At 35.5% G+C, this 22,201-nt stretch overlaps 1 protein-coding gene across 5 annotated transcripts in view; it reads left to right on the forward strand.

The window, feature by feature from the left end:
* The window catches only part of LOC106637686 (uncharacterized), a 185,618-nt gene that overhangs the window by 16,094 nt on the left and 147,323 nt on the right, over positions 1 to 22,201 (forward strand). For all 5 annotated transcript variants that reach the window (XM_089593498.1, XM_089593502.1, XM_089593497.1 and 2 more), the window contains exon 2: positions 16,692 to 16,755. The gene's annotated coding sequence lies outside the window, so the exon portion shown is untranslated. The remainder of the gene's footprint in view (positions 1 to 16,691; positions 16,756 to 22,201) is intronic.

The following is a 22,201-nucleotide window of genomic DNA, read 5'->3' on the forward strand; positions in this document are numbered from 1 at the left end:
AAAGTGAATAGTTTTGTGCCTGTATCTCTAAATCTATTGTTACATTTTTCTCTGTACTCCCGTATTAGACTTGGTATCAATTTTTAATCTTTGCATCGTGTCTAATGTCGTCTATGAGGATGAATCATGAGCAAGCTCAACCGCCAGAGGGCAGCAAGACAAGCTACTACCAAGAGATGTATGAATATTATTTGAGCACGGTTTACATTGTTTCATAAAAAAATTCATAAAAATTGTTTACATTGTTGCTTTTAGCAGTTTCTTAAATGGACTTATATTTAAAGTACCATAATAGTTCTCTTTGGAAATTTGTTCATTCATCCTCTAAATTTCAAATCTCCCGCTCTCTCACATACAAGTAACAATCAAAGTGTATTGGTGAGACGCCATGACGGATAAACCGATAAATCCGCGTGTTTAAATAATATATCTATATCACTAGGTAGCAACGTGTCCTGCTGCCCTCTAGTGGTTGAGCTTGCTCATAATTCATCCTCATACACACGTATTTATCCCTCATGTTCTTAAAATTGTTTTATTTGTCTCCAAGTTTCTATTAACACTTGTTAGTCATCTCTACATTTTATTGCACCTAAATTCCTATTATTTGCATCCTCTGTGTACCTCATTTTTAATTTTTTATTTTGTGTACCCTTGGCTGTCCTATTACATAATGCATCGCGATATCTGTCTCTCCCCTTATTCTTTTGCATAGGTGGGTATATATTTGTTTTTTTAATATTTCTCTTATCTGTTACTCTTTCTGTATTCGTTCTCTTGTTTCAGTCTCTGACCATTTGTTACTGTGATTTGTAATATCAATCACCTTAAATTTTTGTTCATAATATCTGTACCTCGTGAATGTCTCTAGTCTCTAGTTAAATTTTTTCTCTCCAAGTCTCCGTCTGCGTGTCTCTGTTCTTTATGTACCTGTTCACATACACACACTTACACACAATGTAACACGTACGCACGTCGTAAAGTCGATTCGATTTTTGCTGAAAATAGTAATACACTATAGAGTTTACCAGCATCGGACTAAAGTGCAAATTTAAAGCTCTCCTCTCCATTTTTCGGAGCCTCATTCTCCCATTTATATCCCGCGTCCCTCGCGTTGTCTCAACACTGCTGTCGTCGTCCTCGCAAGGTGCATTTAACGACGATGCGTTCCCCTATACGCAACAATTCGCGGAACCGTGTACATGCACCATCGTCGGGTCGAGCAGCGTGAAAACGGCAGAGACACGGGAGAGATTAAAGGGAGTCAGGACACGTATCGCGGGACCCTCCGGTGAAAAACCTTTCCTTTTCCTCGCTCGTACTTGCGCCGCGTGCATTTAACCGTTTCTGCTTCAACCGTTCAGTTTTTACTCTTTTCCTCTTAAAATTATGCTGCCGCAGAGAATACGAGTACAAGGTACGCGGGGGAGCGTTAAAATTTTTCGTAACTTTTTGTTTCTATGATTTCTCACAAGGGTATATACAGTGGACGACTACTTTACCTTGTCTCTTTTAAAAGTTTTTGGCACTGTATAATTCTTTAATTTTTGACTATGAGTTTTATTAAGTGCAAGCGTTAAAAAAACGGTGTGTCGCATACTTAGCACACGTGTCTCTTTGTGAAAACGCAAATCTATATCGGTGGATCGAGTTTTTTTTATTTTTTTTTTTTATCGATAATGACAAGTGAAGTTGAAAACGTCACAGCGTTTGACGAAACTTTTGATAAAATCTGTTTTATATCATTATGACGGCACAAGTATCCGGGTGCCCGGATAGGTCTACGCACGTCTGTACTTTTGGCGGATCAAAGATTTTTCAGTGCCCACGTACAGAAATATATACAGAGAGAAAAAAAAATGGTAAAAATTACTGTGCTAGAATGGTATATCTGGTATTGTTTGTCTAGAGACTTTTTACCGATAATTTGAACGATCATTTTTAGTGTTTGGAACATTAATTTTTTCTATTTGTATAATATAAGCTACTGTTCAGAATATGGTAAAAATTAGATTGGAAAAAGTAAAAAGTCTGTAGACGACGGAATGACACCAGATTACCATTATAGCGCAGTAATTTTTTATTATTTTTTTCTCTCAGTCTATAAAGGATCAAAAAATGTAATTCTTGGTGCGCTGTGCTAATTTTAACCGAAATATTTAATGTTCATGAAAAAAAGGTAAGAACTTTGGTCAAACAAACTAAAATAAAACTATTGAAACAGTATTAACTATTTCAGTTGAAAATATTTTTTGGCAATGGTATGGAATGAGTGAACGGTAGAACGTGAAATACGAAGGTAGGAGAGAAGAAGGGAGCAAAAGTTCTAAAAATAATTTTTACAGCTATACGAATACACGAGGATAAGACAATGAGAATCTTGATCGCGTGTGTGCGTGAATCGACTGACGAGCGCTGCTGCTGCTGCGGTTAGTATGATTTTTACAAAGAGCCGACGATAATTTTACCCTTCCAAGTGTCGGTGTCTGTCTGTGTATCTCATTTTCTCACAAAAGTTACAGGGGACACATATAAGTCTCGGTGCGTGGGATGCACACATATATATACCATTAAGACCGAGCCACCAAAATCCATTAGCGCGTGTCCATTATTGTTTTCAACAGTTGCGGTTTTATTATTTTAAAATAAAAAAGAAAAAAAAAATGAAAAAAGTAAGAGAATTAATGCGTTGACCTGCGAGCCAGCTCTTTCTCCTCTGACGCAACAACCGGTAAATTTGAAGATTTCACACCCACGCACGTGCGTTCCGTTGACGCACGTGCGTGGAAGCGTCCGCGCGTTCACGTATTATGTACATGTTGAAATTTAATGACTCATTGCCGAAGAGACTTTCTACTTTTCGCGGCTCCTTACTTTTTTTGTAATGTAAAAAGTCTTTAAATCCAAGTGCTTGAAAAACAAAAACTCGAGAAATTAATTTCCGCCGCAGATTTTAAATACTTTCATCCGCCTGTTTTTAAAACGGAGTTACGTGTTACAGACTTGAAACATTTTATTTTCAAACACATTTTTGTCTTGCTTTAAAACGCTGAATTTTTTAAAGTGTTCCAAAATGAAACGGCCGTGTTTTTAAAAGTTACAGTATAGTAATAATCTTACGCTTTATAAGGTCTTTTTTTATCTATTATTTTTTCCTCGTTTTATTTCAAATTATTAGTTCTTCATATCCACAAATTTTTCTTAATTCATTAGAATGCAAAATATATTTTTGCTTCCTCATAGAGGAAACTTTGTAGCGGTAAAAAATTAAGTTTCCATGATGTGTTAGAAATGTTTTTTATAGTGTCTAAAGTGAAAAAAAACCACCATTTTTAGAAAATGTGTGTGTATAATCAGTCATATCTCAGGGGACCGACTTTAATGAAATTTGAAGTCTCGAAAAAAAATTTACGATTTGTACCTTATTAAGGTAGTTATAACGATTTTTGATGGTCAAATACGGGTTTTTCACATTAAAAAGGGTCAAAATTTACTATAAGAACTTTACATTAATTTTATTCGATGGTCAATAAAAATACCTTTATTTCCCATTTTCGAGAGTCTTGGTAAGTTATTTTGATCAGAAATAACCGTGGTGAGAAATAGCATGAAATAGTTAGCTTTGTGGATCCTTAAAAATTCATGAGATCTTTCAAACAATTTTGACAAAATGAAAAAAATTTTAATTCTTAAATAGTAGAAATACCACTTAAATAAACATATTTTATGTTAAGAGAACGAAAAAAAAAAAACAAAAATGTCAAACGTTTGTCTAGAATTACAAGCAGAATAATACAGCTTGAGGAAGCTATTTGTTAATTTTGTTTTTGCTCACCAGCATACCTTAGAATTTCAAGATTTCTGAGGTTGCGTGTGTAAGCAACGCTCGCTCTTTCTCCATGATGTCTCCCAATTAAAACTAAACACTCCACTGCTCTCTTTGGCTGATGGAGCGCTCGCTCGGGATGCAACGCGTCGCACACACATCCACTTTTAATTGGACTGATTAAATTTTTGGCATCTTTCCCAAAAAAAAAAATCGCTTGACCAGTTGTCCCCTCAAATTCGTTTAAATATTGCGTCCTGCAGCTGCAAATTCGTTCCAACACTTCAAAACCCATACCTGCGACTTATAAAAATGTTCTCTAATACGTACGTTGTTCCTCATATACTCGTCAAAAGGTACAACAATTTTTAATCATCTACAAGTCTTTACTTCCTTTTTTTTATTAGTCGTATCATTTCTTTTTGCTCCTCCATCATAGGAAATCTCATGTGGCTCCATACAAAATGCATCCCCCGGCAACTTCGGACAAAGCAACAGTTCTTGATTGTTCATTCGATGAACCCCTCGAGTAAGATAATACACGTTGATTATGCGTCTCCGCCCCCGCAAACAATAATGACAAAGTCTTCTCGAGCAAGATTAACTTTCGAGAATATACGCGCGTGACTTTGAGCGATGCACGCAAAAGCCAGCCGAGTACGTGGGGGAGAAGTTCGACGTCAAGACGCCCCACAGCGGTGTCGCCCGAGACTCGTCTCTGTATCACTCCACCGGGAGGCTCCTCCTCCTCTTCGAGAAAGTTTCGGGGCAAATATTTCAGCGATCGATACTCACCCCGTCCTGTCTACCCCAACAACGACGACATTCTTCGTCACCTCTCCACGTTATAGACCAACATTGGGTGACTTTATTTGTACTTCAAGGAAAAAAAAAGATAATCAATCGTGAACCTCGGCACAAAGAGTGTTCCGTGCACCAGATAATGTGAAATGATTGGAGAGCGTAGGTACGGTCGATTACCAATTCAGAAATCGACGTTGCTTCATCTTCTATACAGTTGATCGAAAAAAGCTCAATAGGTTTTAGATATCCAGTCGAAGCTTTGCTTCACTATTTTTCCTACAAAGCTTTGTCTGTGGCAGTATATGGAAATCTCTCTCTCGCGATTTACCTAAGCACACTGCACGCGAGAGAGGGTATGAAGATATTTCCATTTTTAATTTTTTTTTTTTTTTTTTTTTTTTTTGAGCCAACCAGTGAGAAACTAGGTCGAAAGTATCTTTATTGCGATGGCTTTTTGCATTGCAAAGATAACTACCGCGTCGATGGCGCGTTTTTACAAACTCACTGCTCGGATCGAAGTTGAAAATGAATGAGAACTACCTTTTGAAGAGTAAAGTGTGCCATTAGTACATATTTTTTGTACCTAAATTTGGAATCACGTGTCTTACTTTTTGGTATTGATAGTAAATCCTTAATTGTAGAAGCAAAGCTCAAATTTCTTCTTTTGTAATCAGCTCAGCTAATCCTTTCAGCCTTACCTATGGAGTTGAGAACGGTCTCTCGGCCGTGTAAAGCACTACTTCCAAAATCAAAAATTAAGATTAGCCCACCCTCGACTAACAGCATTCGTAACATCGTAATATAACTAAAAGGTAAGCCTTAACGACGTTGAGCACATATGGACGGTCTTTCTAACGCAACATATAATAGTACGTATCTACAACATTTCACTGAACTGCTGTGCCCTGTTTAGATGTAGAGAAGTCGGAATGAGGCGAACTCTTTTCGTATTTCCTTCAACTTTAAAATGTAACTATACAGCAAGTGTGATGACCATAACAATAATGTCAAATCAAAAGGGGAGGGGCCAGCACGGGGCAAATTGTGGTTGCCTTTGTGATTTAGTACTTATTTATGGTTTCTTGTGAGACATCGAGGATAATACGTATACCTGACCAGCTAAGTCAATACAACTACTTTAGTACATTTTTAAATATTGGTAGATAATATGTACATGGGGCTTGGAAAAGATCATCTCAAATGTTGTAACAGTTTGAATTTAAATCATAATCTTCCATTTTTATACAATATGACAGAACGTCAGTCTCAAGAAAAGATCCTAGTTCTTTTGAACTAAAAAGAAAAAAAGGTGTATTCAAAGAGCCCAGAAAATCGAATGAAAATATGATTTTCACATAAAAGCACTGGCGCGTTGAAAGAATTTTTTTTTTTGTTTTTACAAAAAACGCTCGTATGATACACACGTATAAAATATAACTGAATCATGTACACAAAAAAAAAAAAAAAAAAAAATGTATACAAACTTCATCAGTTGAACATAGCCGATGTACATATATACACGTAGTCCTGTGCACTTCCAGGACAATTTAATCAAAACGATACCAGCTGCTGCAGTTGTACTCTAGCCCAGCCATCGCTACCACCGTAATATAAGTAGAACGCGCGAAAAAAACAAATCTCTACGGCTTACGTTGGAGAAAAACCACCCTCCACATTTCTCCTACGTGACATACACGTATAAAAATGCGTACACCCACGGCTCTTCATTTCTTTCCGCGGTGGAAATTTAATTTTGCGGAAAACTCTCGACCCATTTTGCACGCTTCGCTCTCAAGTGGATGTATGTCATACGCGTTTAGGAAAAAAAAAAAAAAAAAGTATCAACGATACCTGGTTGAGTGGAGGATATACACTGCGTATCGAAAAAATATAGAGGGATAAAAGAGGAAAGCGACCGAATTTGAGTAAAAATGTTTTGCTCTATTTTCTCTGTACTTACATACTTGTACAATAGCGAGAGAACGGCCCTCGGTTCTTCCCCCCCCCCCAACTAAGATCTCGTTTTGAGATTTCGTCCGTGTTTTCGCTGTTTTGACCGAAAGAAACGTACGCAAAGCCGGAGGGAGGACAATCTTGAATCTAAAAGGAGGAGGGACTCGAGAGGAGGGCTTCTTAATCTTGCAAATAAATCTGAAAGGGAGCACGTGGATAAGCTTCTCTTCCTCTTCTTTGTTTTGATGTTTACTTTTCTACACCGCTTTTATGGACGAAAAAAAAAGAGAGATTTGTTGTCCGTGGGAGCTATGTACCCCTCCGGATGGCGAATAACGCAGGGGACAAGAAAATTGGTCGTACAATACGCGAGATGTTTCGTTGTGGTTGACTAGTTCTGATGTTTATGGAAAAAGGTCTTTCATTTGAAAAAATTCATATATTCCACATAGCGAAGTTCACCATCCTTAAAGGAAGATGACTAAACTATTGTCCATAAGTTTAATTCCATGTGGGGAAATTCTCAAAGAGCACTTTTCATTTGTGTTTCCCTTTCGGGATAACGAGTTTACTCGTGATATTAATCTACAACAGACTGTGATACCTTTGCTACAACCAAGTGCTTTCATACATTGGAAAACACGAATGATATCCACGTTATCAAATTCCTCGCGAATTTCACAATTTCAAAGAATCTCAATGGTAGCGCATACGTGAGCATTGAGCACTTGACAATAAAAAAACTCACCAGGCATTTCCAACTCCTACGACCGTATGATTTTTCGCATTCTTCGCTGGTTCATATCCGCACGCAGGGACCAACAAAAACAAGGGAATCTCCTTCCTGTTTATCTCTTCAGCCAGCGACCCTTGCGTTTGCTCCTACCTCCATCTCCTCCTTACTCGTACTATTGCGGAGGACTTTCAGGTTTTTTTTTTTTTTTTTTTTTTTTTTTAAACAAGGAAAGTCAGTGCCCGCATATATAATTTGCATTCAGATTAACTCTATGGGCTTTGCTTTCTACTGTACTTGCACTGGGTGTTGTTGCTGCTTGCCGTAATTTTGTATTCCAGTCAGAACAGCAACGCAACATCAAAAAGGAGCGCGTGTATGTGTATGACTTTTTGCGCCGCTTGTTGCGTGTGCAGTGGGAGAAAATATTTGCATTATTCAAATAACGCCCGAGCAGAGGTTCTCGGACGTGCGTTCAACGCGAGGGTGAGCCAGTGCACGCATTGCAGCTCATTAAATAAAATTAGTGCCCTTAATGTTAGAACAAAGTAGGGGAAAAGTAGTGTGGTTATTGGGTGCACGCGAAATAACTACCTCTGCTTGTTGTTTCTTCCTGTGCATGGAGATTTTTACGTTTTTCGTTTTTTAAGCTCACTTTTATGATTTTCATGTCATTCGTTTGGCTTCGATTTTCGTTTTCTTTTACTATCGTGGTACAACTGCCTATGAAAACGCGTAAGCGATTCATAATAGGTGGAGAAACAAATTTGGATTATTAGTTAAATTAATAGAGCTGACTAAACAGAAAGTACACCGAGAGAAACAAAACAATAAAAATTATGGAGAAATTCTAGCAAAAATTACCACTAGGCACAGTAAATCGGATGCAAGCTGGCAAAAAAGGAAAATATTACTATTTTTAATTATCAAGATTACTGTTTTAACTGTTAAAATTGTAGTTTGAATAATTAAAATTATGGGTAGAACAGTAAAGATTACTATGCAGGAAAGTAAAATTTATTAACCGGTCTTTTTAAGGTTTACTGTTCATACTAATTTGCTGGAATTTCTCTATAATTTTTATTATTTTTTTCTGTCAATTTAATGATTGCTCAATCTTTCTTTGGGATACAACAGAGTATTATGAATCTAATATAATTTTCTATTTATCAAACGAGATTAACAATCAGCCAAACATTGGAAATTTTAAAATATTAATTTTCAAATATCAGAGGAATTGCAAGGTCAACTTATTTCTAAAGAACTCCAATTTAGCTGATCACTCAATAAACGTTATTAGACTTTTTTCGGGAGTTTTACATAATTTAATATAAATGCGTACGAGTTTTTAGATCTCTCTCTTTAAATTACTTAATACAAGCTAAATCTGTGAATCGCATGCAGGTTAGGGGTGACCTTTTTGCAGTGGAATATTTTAAACTTGCGAGTCAAATTGATTAAAAAGCCAAAATACTTACTAGCTCTTGCACAAATCAAAACGTCACCAGACGTGCATCGTTCTGGCCTTGGTACGTATTTTTAGAGCACAAGAAAACGTGGTATGCTTTGCGATAGTTATGACTCTGAAGTTTGCAACGTTGCGTGCAACGAAAATAAAAAAAAAATTTTTTGTTTTTTTTTTTAATTAAAATGCTTTAAATGCTTCAACAAGTAAAAGGAAGGCTCCCAGCAATTTTTAGATCATGAAAATGTACCCTTCTCGAGATATAAGAGTTTAAAGATTGATTCAAGTGTAGAGGCGTAAAAAATGCGTTTAGGCCTTTAAAACTATTAAAGTGGAATTCATATAGTGTATATAGATCAAGGTAAGTCTTTGTCTATGCAATAACTCATAAAAACTAGCAAAAAAAAGTTCCTCTTTATGATACCGTCACGATATAACAATGACCCATATAACCCAATAACCCAACAAAAGTAAAATAAACTGTATACGCAAGTACAAAAGACTTAAAAAATAAAAAATCATCCATACAAAAACTATATTCTTAGTACTAGCTCGATAAAATAACTAATAATGTATATTTCCCGTCATCGAAAACTTAATATGTTAAATATTACATTGTGGAAATATCCGTAATAGACAAAAATTTTTTAACATTCCAATTAAATAGGCTGTACGACACCAATGATGGCAGGGAAAACAGAATAAAAGATTAAAACGTACAACAGTTAAAGCACGTTTCGTCTATGACAAATTGTTATTTATTGAGTTTATCATTAAAAAAAATCAGAAAATACCTACATTTCGAAGTAATCTGATATCACAAGCTGCACGCCACTAATAATGCATAGACAATAATAGTTATCACTTAGTTAAAAAAAAAAGGGTTATGAGTTCTAACAATTTTCGTCTTCCGTAATTATTCATTACGCATACTATATTGCAAAAATGACCGGAAAGTACGGAAATTTGGGAAAGATTTATTGTCACAGGCTGTACGCCACTGACAATGCATACAAATTGATGCATATCACTTAGTACATATAAGAGTTATAAGTTCTAACAATTTTCGTCTTCCGGAATTGTTAATTGCGCATACTATATGGCAAAAATGACCAAAAAATAATGGAAATTTAATGAAAATTTATTATCACAGGCTGTACGCCACTGATAATGCATAGAAATTAATTAATATCACTTAGTATACATAAAAGTTATGAGTTCTAACAATTTTTATCTTCCGGAATTGTTAATTGCGCATACTATATGGCAAAAATGACCAAAAAGTACGAAAATTTGGAAAAAATCTCATATCGCAGGCTGTACGCCACTGATAATGCATAGAAATTCAGTAATATCACTCAGTGCATATAAAAGTTACAGGTTCTAACAATTTTCGTCTTCTGGAATTATCAAATTTCATACTATATAGCAAAAATGATCGAATAGTACGGAATTTTAGGGAAAATTAACTACCCCAAAGTTTCCGGATGACATTCTTACGAGAATTAAGAATTTTTTTTTCATCAGTGCATTTCCGAAATATCTATTGTTTTATATTTTATACTAGATAGTTATGTGATTACTGACGTAGTGCAATGCGGTAAATTTAATTTACCAGCCGCAACTTAGTCCAATGGCCAGTAAATAAAAGTTGTCAACTGCAATCGTGATTCTAAAGTTTTTAATTCAAAGAGTCCCATTGATATGATTAGCGTTACATGAGCGGTGCGGAAAGGTTATTTTACCCTCTTCAATGAATACTAAAAAAGCCACTTTTGATTTTTATATCATTTATTTTAAAAAAAACAGTTGGCTGTGTTGTGGTTTGGTTTTGCTTCTGCGTCAGATACATTTTTTTGACGGTCCCTTTTTCAGTAGAAGCTAAATTTCTATCCAGCTGCAATTGGCATTTCTCACTACTGTTTACTGTATTACCGACATTATACCGCAGAACACCGTATTCCAGGCAGGGATGGGTGAATCTGGTCCGGAGGTATTAACGATATGTGACGAGTAATTTTCGTAATGTTTGTAATTCATTTCATTTGTGTGATAAATGACACGGGTTTCACAAATGTACATTTTTGGTTATAAAAACTCAATAAAACTTTCGTATACGCTCGTGTACTAGTTTAAAATTTCTAGTTGCTCTTAAAAGAAGTATAAAATCGATCATATACTTTTTTCCAAATTTTTTTTTCTGCTACGTCTGTTAGTTAAGTTTAAATTGTACCCAGAATTTATGATAATGAATCCAGAAAGGTAAGATATTTTAAAATAAATATTCATTAAGTATTTTCGCGATACGTGTTGTAAATTCACTCAATGTAAGAAACTCGTTTATATGACATGTCGTAAACATGATAAATGACACGTCGTAAATTGGATTTACGACGTGACATAAATGACACGTTTATCCCTGATTCCAGGCAAGTTGCATATCGATACTTTCTGAATCGACTTGACATGGAATCGAAGTATCGCTCGATAATCGATAACAAATTACCGCGCGGGCTTGCTTGCCGACAGTGCCGACAAGCGGATCATCTGCATATCCCGATACCTAATTCTCGCTTCAGGATATACTTATCGTTCTGTTAGTCATGTCTGGTGAGTGATTTTTATTTATTGCTTTTATTACTGTTCTACATTAATTATATTAATTCTGTCTAAACATGCAGTTGTAATAGGCATAGTAAAACTTACTTTTATTAACTTTATTCGCTGCATATTGAGACGTGAGTTATTACAGTGATGAAATCACGTGGTTTGATTTTATTTTTACAGAAATTGAGGAATCAACGATGAAGCTGAATCGTCTCAACACTCAACTTGGCATCAAAACTGATCGAATTCAGGTACTCGAAGCCTCTAATGCCGAGTTACAGGGTGAGTTACACTTATTATTTAAGTATTTTTATGTAAGACAAAAAAAACTTCTTGTTTGCGGGCGGGTGTGTTAGCATGCGCGTGTACGACTGTGTAAAATGTATAGTTATATTTGCTTTTAACATACGCCTGTAAGTGCTTGTTAATTTTTGTACTGTTGTATTACAGAAAAAATTAATGCTCTTCTCAATTCAAACAAAAAAATTCAAACCCTCTATGATGAATTGGCTCAGCACTATAAAGAGCTTAGAGATAATAGTATAGCACTCCAAGGAAAAGTGGACTTGTTAGGTCAATGGTCCCATCCTATGACAAGCTGGAGGTAAGGTTATGGCACGTACTTTATTAAGCTCATGTAACATAAATTATGATTCTTTTAGCCCACGATAAATCAGGAGCTCACAAGAGGAGGAGGAGGAGGGAGCCGCAACAACGTCTACCAGCGACAATCGAACCGTCGAGGTGGTGAAGCTAGTCGACGCGGTAGTCACTACAATCATGTAGGTTCCAGGACTTCTAGGGTACCCCCTTTTTTCCCTCGTACAATGGTACTGAAATGTACTCTGGTCGGGGGGAAATGGATATAAGTGGGCCCTCGAGCCTATTCTTCTCATTGGGGAACGAGTTCATGCTTCCAAAAGTAAGTCTTACCCTAGTGTTTTATCTAATTCTAATTTTTCTAATTTAAATATTATTGGACTAGTACACAAATATGTGCATACATTGACTTGTTTTTCTTTTAAATAATATGGCACTATTTCCATTTTACTGTTTTAGCAACAACATAATCCACTACCTAGTCAAGAACAGTACGGCCAACATCTGCTGAACACACAGAGTTCACAATTACAAATCCAAGCACAAGTTGCCGCTGAACAGGCAGTAGCAGCGGTACTAAGGAATACTAAGTGTCACTTCCATGAATAATGTAATTTGTAAAAGTACGTCTTAAAATAAAGTTCACTTTTGAAATTCTAGATTTTTTTTTTTCTATATTTTTAATTTTAAACAATCACCCTGAAACTAAATTGTTTATTAGCATGATCTAAAAATACTCAAAGGTATATATAGGTACGGAAAAAGTATGAAAGGTCATACGTACACATCATTCTGATCAAACTGATGACACAATTATTTTTGGGTGATTACTTTTGACAAGTGACTTGGAATAACGTCATGTGTCATGTCTGTGGAGATGATTTTGTCAGAGTCATACAGTATGTATGAGCCCTAACACTTTTTCCCAACTAGCTATCCACCAGTGCATTCCACAACACTGCAACTACAGCTGTTTATATGATTCTCACTGAGCTTGTTACTCTGAAAGTTAGCCAGTTATACTTGAAATGCATCAACAATCTTTGACCCTATACCTAGGATGTGGGATAAATGTTGTTTCTCATTTTTATTTCATACAACAACAATCATGCCATATCTGAGCAAATGTTTAGTCGCAGAGAGCCTTCGACAAAATGGTACAGTATAAGTAATTAGCAGCTAAGAGGACATCAATGTTTGGTCTGCCAATCTTCAGAACTCAGTTTCTTATTTCAATACCCATGTCTGTTAACTCATATCTTGGCAAAACAAACAGAATTATGTATTTTGAATGATTATACTATTCATGAGGTTAAATAAATTGCAGTAGCCCCCAAAAGTGTAAAAATGGAAATCAAGAGCTTGAGTGAATAATTACATACACAAAATTATATAACCAATGTTTTGAAACTTATTATTGTACTACAATTGAAAGTGATACGAGTCTTGGCGATAACATTGTTTTGAGTTATTAATTAATTACAATAACTTCTGACTTGGAATGAGCATGATTTACAACTAGATCCAGTTATGTGGAAGACGAAAATTGTTAGAACTTATAACTCTTACATGTACTAAGTGATATGCATCAATTTGTATGCATTGTCAGTGGCGTACAGCCTGTGACAATAAATCTTTCCCAAATTTCCGTACTTTCCGGTCATTTTTGCGATATAGTATGCGTAATGAATAATTACGGAAGACGAAAATTGTTAGAACTCATAACCCTTTTTTTTATAACTGAGTGATAACTATTATTGTCTATGCATTATTAGTGGCGTGCAGCTTGTGATATCAGATTACTTGGAAATGTAGGTATTTTCTGATCTTTTTTAATGATAAACTCAATAAATAACAATTTGTCATAGACGAAACGTGCTTTACCTGTTGTACGTTTTTATCTTTTATTCTGTTTTCCCTGCCATCATTGGTGTCGTACAGCCTATTTAATTGGAATGTTAAAAAATTTTTGTCTATTACGGATATTTCCACAATGTAATATTTAACATATTAAGTTTTCGATGATGGGAAATATACATTATTAGTTATTTTATTGAGCTAGTACTAAGAATATAGTTTTTTTATGGATGATTTTTTATTTTTTAAGTCTTTTGTACTTGCGTATACAGTTTATTTTACTTTTGTTGGGTTATTGGGTTATATGGGTCATTGTTATATCGTGACGGTATCATAAAGAGGAACTTTTTTTTGCTAGTTTTTATGAGTTATTGCATAGACAAAGACTTACCTTGATCTATATACACTATATGAATTCCACTTTAATAGTTTGAAAGGCCTAAACGCATTTTTTACGCCTTTACACTTGAATCAATCTTTAAACTCTTATATCTCGAGAAGGGTACATTTTCATGATCTAAAAATTGCTGGGAGCCTTCCTTATTACTTGTTGAAGCATTTAAAGCATTTTAATTAAAAAAAAAAAACAAAAAAATTTTTTTTATTTTCGTTGCACGCAACGTTGCAAACTTCAGAGTCATCGATAGTTGAAGTGTACAACGTACCGCTACGTGTTACCACTACACACTTCCGGCATCTTCGTTGTGACAATTTCTTTTATTACTCGAGTATGTTTATCGATAATTGGAAAAACAACCAGTTTTTTACATGAATAGATTCATTAGAATGATATACTCAAATTTATGTATGTTCAATCGTGCATGCTTTTGCAGAGTCAAGTTTTTATTTTATATAGCTAAGTAATTGTATGGAACAGCTCAATGTGCTCTAGATATTATAAAAGTGGATTAATACAATGAAAAAAACAAAAATACTCGTAAAAACTAAGAATTTATTTTGACAAGGCGTTCATTTCAACAATGAATAACAATAATTAATACAGACTACAAAACAAACTCATATAATTCAAAAATTCTAACGTAGGGTTTATTTGACTAGACAAATTATAGAGCAGTACATCCATTTCTGTGTTACAATTATTACATGGTCAACAATTTTTTCAAAAAAATCAAAAAAATTTGATGTAAATGAAATTTCAATGTCTTACTTACACAAAACTGATACTATAAACACCAACGATTTTTTTCGTATAAAGACTATTAGCACAAACTATATCTACATAATTTCCTATATGTTTTTCATGAATTTATAATGTACCGATATTTATTTCAAGAACATTAATCTCGAGAGTGTAACAAAAGGCACAAGTACACCTGGATGAAAGGAATTTCTAAATTATCTTAAGGTATTCCAACGATTCATCATAATTCACGGCAGACAGGATACATAGACGGAATATGCCAGGGTTGAAGCCGACCCGGGATAAATTCATCCGAGAAAAAGAGGGAGAAGGAAGCACGTCTGCAAAAAAATACTGCGAATTTCTTCATCCCACCCTCGTTACGTATTCGCCCCGAAATTCCCTCTCTCGCTACATATATTTTCTGAGTAATTCAGCCTCCCGTGAGATGGTACAAAACAAGCCGTGGAATAAGGCAAATTTACCTTCACGTATGTACACTGCGAGTCTAAATATTTTGGTTGTGTAGGTGTATACGCTTGGCAAAAGCTCCTTTTTCTCTCGTGGCACAGTCATCTATATAAACCTCTCTCTCTCTCTATCTCTCCCAACTCCCAACTTGGTCTCTCATCCCTTTCTTGCCACACATATATAACAACTTCAGTCTTTGTACTCGTCAAAGCAACGTACGTGCGGATTTATGTAAATCAAATCAGCAAAAGACGTCGAAGTATAGGTGTATACATACTACATATGTAGGTATATGAGGAAATCTACAAAATATACCCCGTTGTTGTTCCCGATTTTCGAATCAAAAATTTTTTTGAGGCACACCCTCGAAATAGGGCTTACTTGACTCGCAATGTCATGTGCTATGAAGCAAAAATCATGAACACAAGTTTCAGTGCAGGTAAAATTTTTTTTCATGATTTACATGCAAACATTATGTCCATAAATTTAGAAAAATCGAGAAAAAACGGTGTCACCTCTACTGAAACCTGTACACGGTTCATGGCTAGGCATGGATGTTTTTGAGGTAATTAACATGTGGGAAAAATCGTTTCTTACCATCCCTATACTATGCATCCCCCTTCATATAACATTGTGTCTATTCTCTATTTCTCTTATTCACCTATTTCCAACAGATAAGTCGCGGATGTTTGTTTTGACGTTGTTTTTCGCAATTTTACGGATTGATGTGGCTCTATGCATTCTAACTTGACTGGTTGGTGCCAGCTCTCTAACTCTAAGTGTATGCATACACAGACATATATATTTAGGCTAGGTCTTATGTTATTTTCGTCTCTTTCTCTCTCTACACATTTTTTCACTTACCCTTACCAAAGATGTACATGTGCGTTTAAAGAAAGTTGGATTAAACTGGAACGTGACGCAAAGTAAATTTGCCTGAATAATTTATCCATCAATTGTTGAGAACAGAATATAAATATTGTGGCTACATATGCCATTGAAGAGAAGGAGATGGATGGAGTGGAAGACATTTCTCAAATAAATAGTGGTGCTCTAGACATACGTTCTGGAAAATGAAGGATAACGATTGTGTTGTATCTATTTATACATTTTCATAATGCAAATAACGAAACGTGTTGTTTCACAAGTGACTAAAGAATCATTTATATAAGTGAAAACCAGATAATATTACTGACACGGTTTGTTGTAATAAAATTCATTTTACCTGTTTCAGAAAGGACCAGACCGGCCTGCTGCGGTCATGGAACTTCCAACGATAGTCGCGCCGTGCAGTTAAGGTGAGATTTTTTTCTAAATACTTTGTTACAACAGTTTGTGGTCCTTGAAATTTGAATAGTTTTCTGTGTAAACCAACAGAAATATAAGTGATTAGGTCTTAACTTGAAAATTTAACTGATTTTTCAAGAGTTGTTGAGGGTATCCATAAAAAATTAGTCATAGGCTTAAACATAGGTTAATATTTCAACTAATACGTAGTAGTACGTAAATCAACTCTGAGGACTACTTCAAACTTTTTAGAATTTCCTCTTGAAATCTAAACTATCAATTGCATTTTCAGTTTCTAGAGCATGAATATTATCGAAACTATTTTTTAACAAATTTACAAAAAAAGAAATCACACTACGGACTAAATTTTTTAACCATCGCTATTTTGATAGAATTTTAAGCAAAATGTTTTGGACATTCTTAATATTAATATAATTGAATGATTACATTTAGTAAGCCGTTCGAAAAACACTCTAAAACATACAAGACATGTACAATTACTACAACACTTATCCCAGTCATACGATAATCCAATTAAATCGACCTTAATATAAGAAACACATGGTAATGCTACATATGCATGCAAGGTTGTACGATATGAATATGTTATGTGTTTACTTTATTTTAGAGCTCATTTACGAAGCACAATGATACAATGAATAAGAAAGCAAATATTGAGCTTTCATAATGTAACGTCTCGATGGATCAAGATTTTTTTAGAATCTTTTTCCTCACATTGAAACGACATTTGCATGTTCTGTGTATTTTAAAGGTTCTTACACTCTAGTTTTTCTAAATATTAAAAACACTTTTAGTGGATGGAAATAAAAGTCCTTTCTACGATATTTGCAAAGTTATTTTTGCCCAATCTATGAACAAAGAGTTTTGAAATCTAAATATTTTGAGACATCTCGATTAACCGTAAACGTGTGCATATTTTTTTAACTTACGATTTCATAGAGAACGTGGTCGTAATTTGACATAAAAACTTGTTAAGTATTCCCTAGATTTTAATCACACTACGTAAAGGTACCTTACATTCATCGTTGAGAACTTCCAAGTTAGTGGTTACCACATGTTCCAGAAATCTAATTCTTCTGATATTGCAGTCCAAACTTCTCCACACCACGATATACGATTAACTGGAATACCCCACACATAGACCTTAGAACGGGTTGTGTTCAGTAGAATATTTATTTTAAATTCTTCATCAGAAATGTAGGTCTAGAAGACTCATCTATGCCATAAAATAGTCACTATCAACCGCCATATCACTATTCTTGTTTTAAGAATCATAATTATAATATTTGCCTGCGTACATTTTTATCATGTATCGGAACAAAATAACTAAATAACATTGGAATAACAAGAATGTGTATCTACAAGTTGATAATAAAATAATCTGTATTGATTTTTTAAAGATCAAGCTTGGGAAAAGGATCAAGATCTAGGATCAATTCTCAACAATACCTGTTTTACTTTGACTACAATAGATTATTTAATTAGAAGGAGTTTAGACCCATTCAGTAGGTTCTTGATAAGTTTATGCAACTGTCTCTTTTTCCTCTTAAATCTCCTACTTGTTGCCATGTACTTAGCTATGGATTGAAATTACTCTGATTTAAAGCCTTACGATCAGCTTCGTCATTTCTAAAACCGAGAAGAAGAACCACCTAAAGTACGCTCTCTCCATTCTTCGAGATTTCTCTTTGGCTCATACCATCTTTCATTCTACGATGTTTAGGGTAGAACTCGATGTTATCAGTTCTTTTACCACCATTACAGCTTTTGGTTCACCTCGCACCAAGACCGTGAGCTTCATCAGTCTTTGAAGTTGGCCAAACTCAGACAGCTTATGCTCTTATTGTCAAGTTTTACACCTTGTTTGTAATTTATCTTGATTCCTACATGAAACTTGAGCTCCATTAGTTTAGAATCGTCTTATATAATATGAAGAACCTTCCGAGATGATAATCCACTTGTGAAAGGACTTCTCAGAATAAATATCACATGTTCAAACAAATAACAGAGAACTGCTGTCAATAGAACCACAATCCTTTTATTCTCAAAATAGATATTCGCAAAGTAAAAGTAAAACTTTTTTTTTTTTCCTTGTTAAAAATAGTAGTGTATATAAAACCTATAATATCTCAAAATTCCACTTGGAAGTGTACACCGTATTGCAACTTTGGGTGTACGCAGATGCTGTAGGGGTGATTTTTCAATCGTCTCCCCTCTCTCTTATTTCCACTTTGAATTATCGCAGTCATTTAGTTGAAAAAAAGTAGAAACGCCAGAGCTACCCTTCACTTTACGCATCTCACCCTTGTTCTCTTATTTTCTCGTCCTACCCTAGCAGATACAGCGCACCCCCTTAACTCGACTAACTGGTCCTCCCTTCTTCTTTCTCCCTCTCTCCCTCTTTCTCTCTTGCACCTCTATATCTAAGCTGCTTTCGCTTCAGAGGCTTCATGTAACAGCATCAGCCATGAGAGAAACTGTTGACTGAGTTAACCATTTTGATTAAAACTCTCGCTTCCACGTAGAGTCGATACATCCCTGCGAAATTAAGAGTTATTTTGCTACGTGTTAACTCTCCCTAAAACTCTAAATAGTCCTCAAAAGAGCATAGTGGTTCTGAAATTGACTCTGAGTATTTTTGTGGGTCTCGTGGGGAGAGAAATGGTCCAGATGAAAGTGGACCCACACCTAAGTTTTACGGTAAATTTTCTCTTTATGAGTGCTCTTGTAATTAATGACAAGTCTGATTTATCAAATTTTTATGCTCATCGGATCTGCTAAAGTATATAATGAACTTCTCTATTGCCTATTATTGCCCACCATATGCACTTGAACTGCATTTGTTATCCTATTTTTCTGACTAGGATTTTTGCCCTCAAGTTCAATGTATGAGATGGAAATAATATTATAATTTTAGAATTGCAAGCAAAAATACAACAATCAAAGTAGAAGTAATATAATTATCTTAGGTGGGAGAAGATGAAAAGCTTTACTTAGAGTCTTTCAAAATGTCTTGTTTTTAAAGAGGAGAAGGGGGAGGGAATTCTGGTTTATTGTAATCCGAGGCTAAGAGAATCAGAGCATTAGGGTCCGTAATAATTCTGGTGGGTCATTTATAATGGAGGGATTTAAGAGCCAGTAGAATGAGGCCAAAGTTTATAAAAAATCTCAAATGCATTTGGAAGTCCACAGAAGAATTGACGTCAGTTCTTGTTGTTGTGGGGTAATGTACAAGGAGTTGTGGTCAACCTGGAAAAATGTGGAGATTATGTGGAGATCATTTGCATTGAAAATATATTATATACCACTGCTATTTTTGTACTACATAATAAACGATAGAGTCAAAAATGGGTGATTGTAGGTAACTGTACGTGTAATGGTACATATGGATACAGTAGCGTCTACGGAATATCGAATTCCACATTCCACACGGGACAATCGCTTCTCAGGTTCCAAACTGCGGTTAACACTAAGAGTCTGGAAGTAGAGTACTAATACCATGGACCACTGCACTCCCTCTACCTATTAGTGTCTCTATCTCTCTTGGTTGTAGAGCCGGTTGAAGAACGCTAATTGCAGGCAATTAGGTCAAATTAATGCCTCGGGAGCCGCAAGAAGTCGCTAGAGGAAACACGTACGGGCTGTCGCAAAGTATAGTGGTGGCCACACTACCACAAGAAACGTGGCGAGTTATGGACACGGAAGAGTTGTAGAGAGAGAAAAGGTACCACAGCATGTATAGGTGTTACTTTGCGCTCAGCTTGATCGAGTTGTACATACCTCGATGCTTGAGTTACATGTACAACGCCACTTTTAGAAATATTTACCCTTTGGACATTTTTCTTTATGGTTTTATCATACACATTTGCAATAGAGATGGGAAATTTTTTTAGGTCTCTAATAGCACTCTTTGGCAAAGATGGATCTGATGAAATATTGTCACAGAAGCTTATCATGGAAATTTCGTGCATATTTAGCTGGCGAATACGCAATTACGTGGTTAACGAGTGCACGGCTGTTGTGTGGATTTAATTAACGTGTCCATTAAAAAAAAGCTCATTTTCATTAACTCCCTCCAAACGCCCCTGCAAAGTTCGTTCAACTCAGTAAGTCCACAAAAGTACGTTTGTATGTATTTTTGAAATTAAAAGAGTCGTAATAAAATTGTTGTACATAGGTAGGAATGATTGATCATATGGTGCTTAGAAAAGGGTTTCTATAACAAACTCACAAAGTTAAGAATTGATGATGTAAAATTTTCTCTACCATTTTTTAACGTAGCTTATTATTTTTTACAGGAAATCTGTATTTTTTTGTTTTTTTTTTGTTTTGGTTCACAGTAATTCAACTAAGCGGGAAATTCTGTATGAAGGAAGCACATTAAAATAATTAGTGTTTATTACGTTGATGGTAGGAGTATGATGAGGTAGCGGTTCGAACGAGACAATAAAATAACGGGGAAAGTAAATTGACGGCACTTACGGAGCAATGGCTTTCTACGAGATTTGTGATACGGGCTCGCGCGTGTGTGCGTCTTGTTCGGCTGCGTCAAACAGATTGCACCTCATACTTGGAATATATCGAAAGTACGAAAATTTCATCGCTCCCCTGGATAATTCATGGTAATGTCATTTCACCCCATTGATTTGAAAGAAAAAATTTTCCTTTTTCTACTCCGTTACGGTAATAATTTCATACATCATCATTGAATCACCTTTCGACAACGGAAATTTCATTTTCGTTGAAATATGCTTCAACCTCCGGCTTCTCTCGAATCGAATTTTTCCGCTATGTATTTTACATGAGCACTTTATACACGACTCGAGTATATTCATGCTGCTTCATAAAAGGATTCTCTGCAGAATACACCCACACACGTATACTACCTCGTGCGAATATGATTTACGGGCTTTTTCAAAGTACAATATCAAAGAAAAATCAGCAGCTCTAAATCACTGAAAATATACACTGGCACATCCACGTGATTCAATACCGTTTAAAAAACGCAAGCTGCGCATGAAAGACTCGTTCGCAAAAGAAAAGTATAGTTTCGATTTCTAATCTAAAAATCGAAACCGGTCGCGTAAGCAAAACTTGAAAACAACTGCGGCGATCTGTCACTGCTACCGTGCACTGATAGCGATATGATTAGCCATAAATCATCGATGCGCCCGCGCCGTTAGACCAGAATAAAAACAAAAAAAATGTAGCACCTGAAACACGATCAAAACAGGTCATCGGCCAGTTGTACAACGTATGAGAAAAAAAAATATCCATGTACACCGAGTATATACAAACTCACTTACCTACCTACATATATATAAGTATACAGTAAGCAAAACGAAATAAGATCTCAGCTCGCGGTAACACAGCAACATCGGATCGCGTGTCGCGCGCACGCGCCCGATACCCAAGAAGTTTTCAACAGAGAGTATT

The sequence above is a fragment of the Copidosoma floridanum genome, unplaced genomic scaffold (genome assembly GCF_036245765.1).
Source record: "Copidosoma floridanum isolate Cflo_tuat_1 unplaced genomic scaffold, Cflo_Japanese_pri ptg000019l, whole genome shotgun sequence".
Lineage (NCBI taxonomy): Eukaryota > Metazoa > Arthropoda > Insecta > Hymenoptera > Encyrtidae > Copidosoma > Copidosoma floridanum.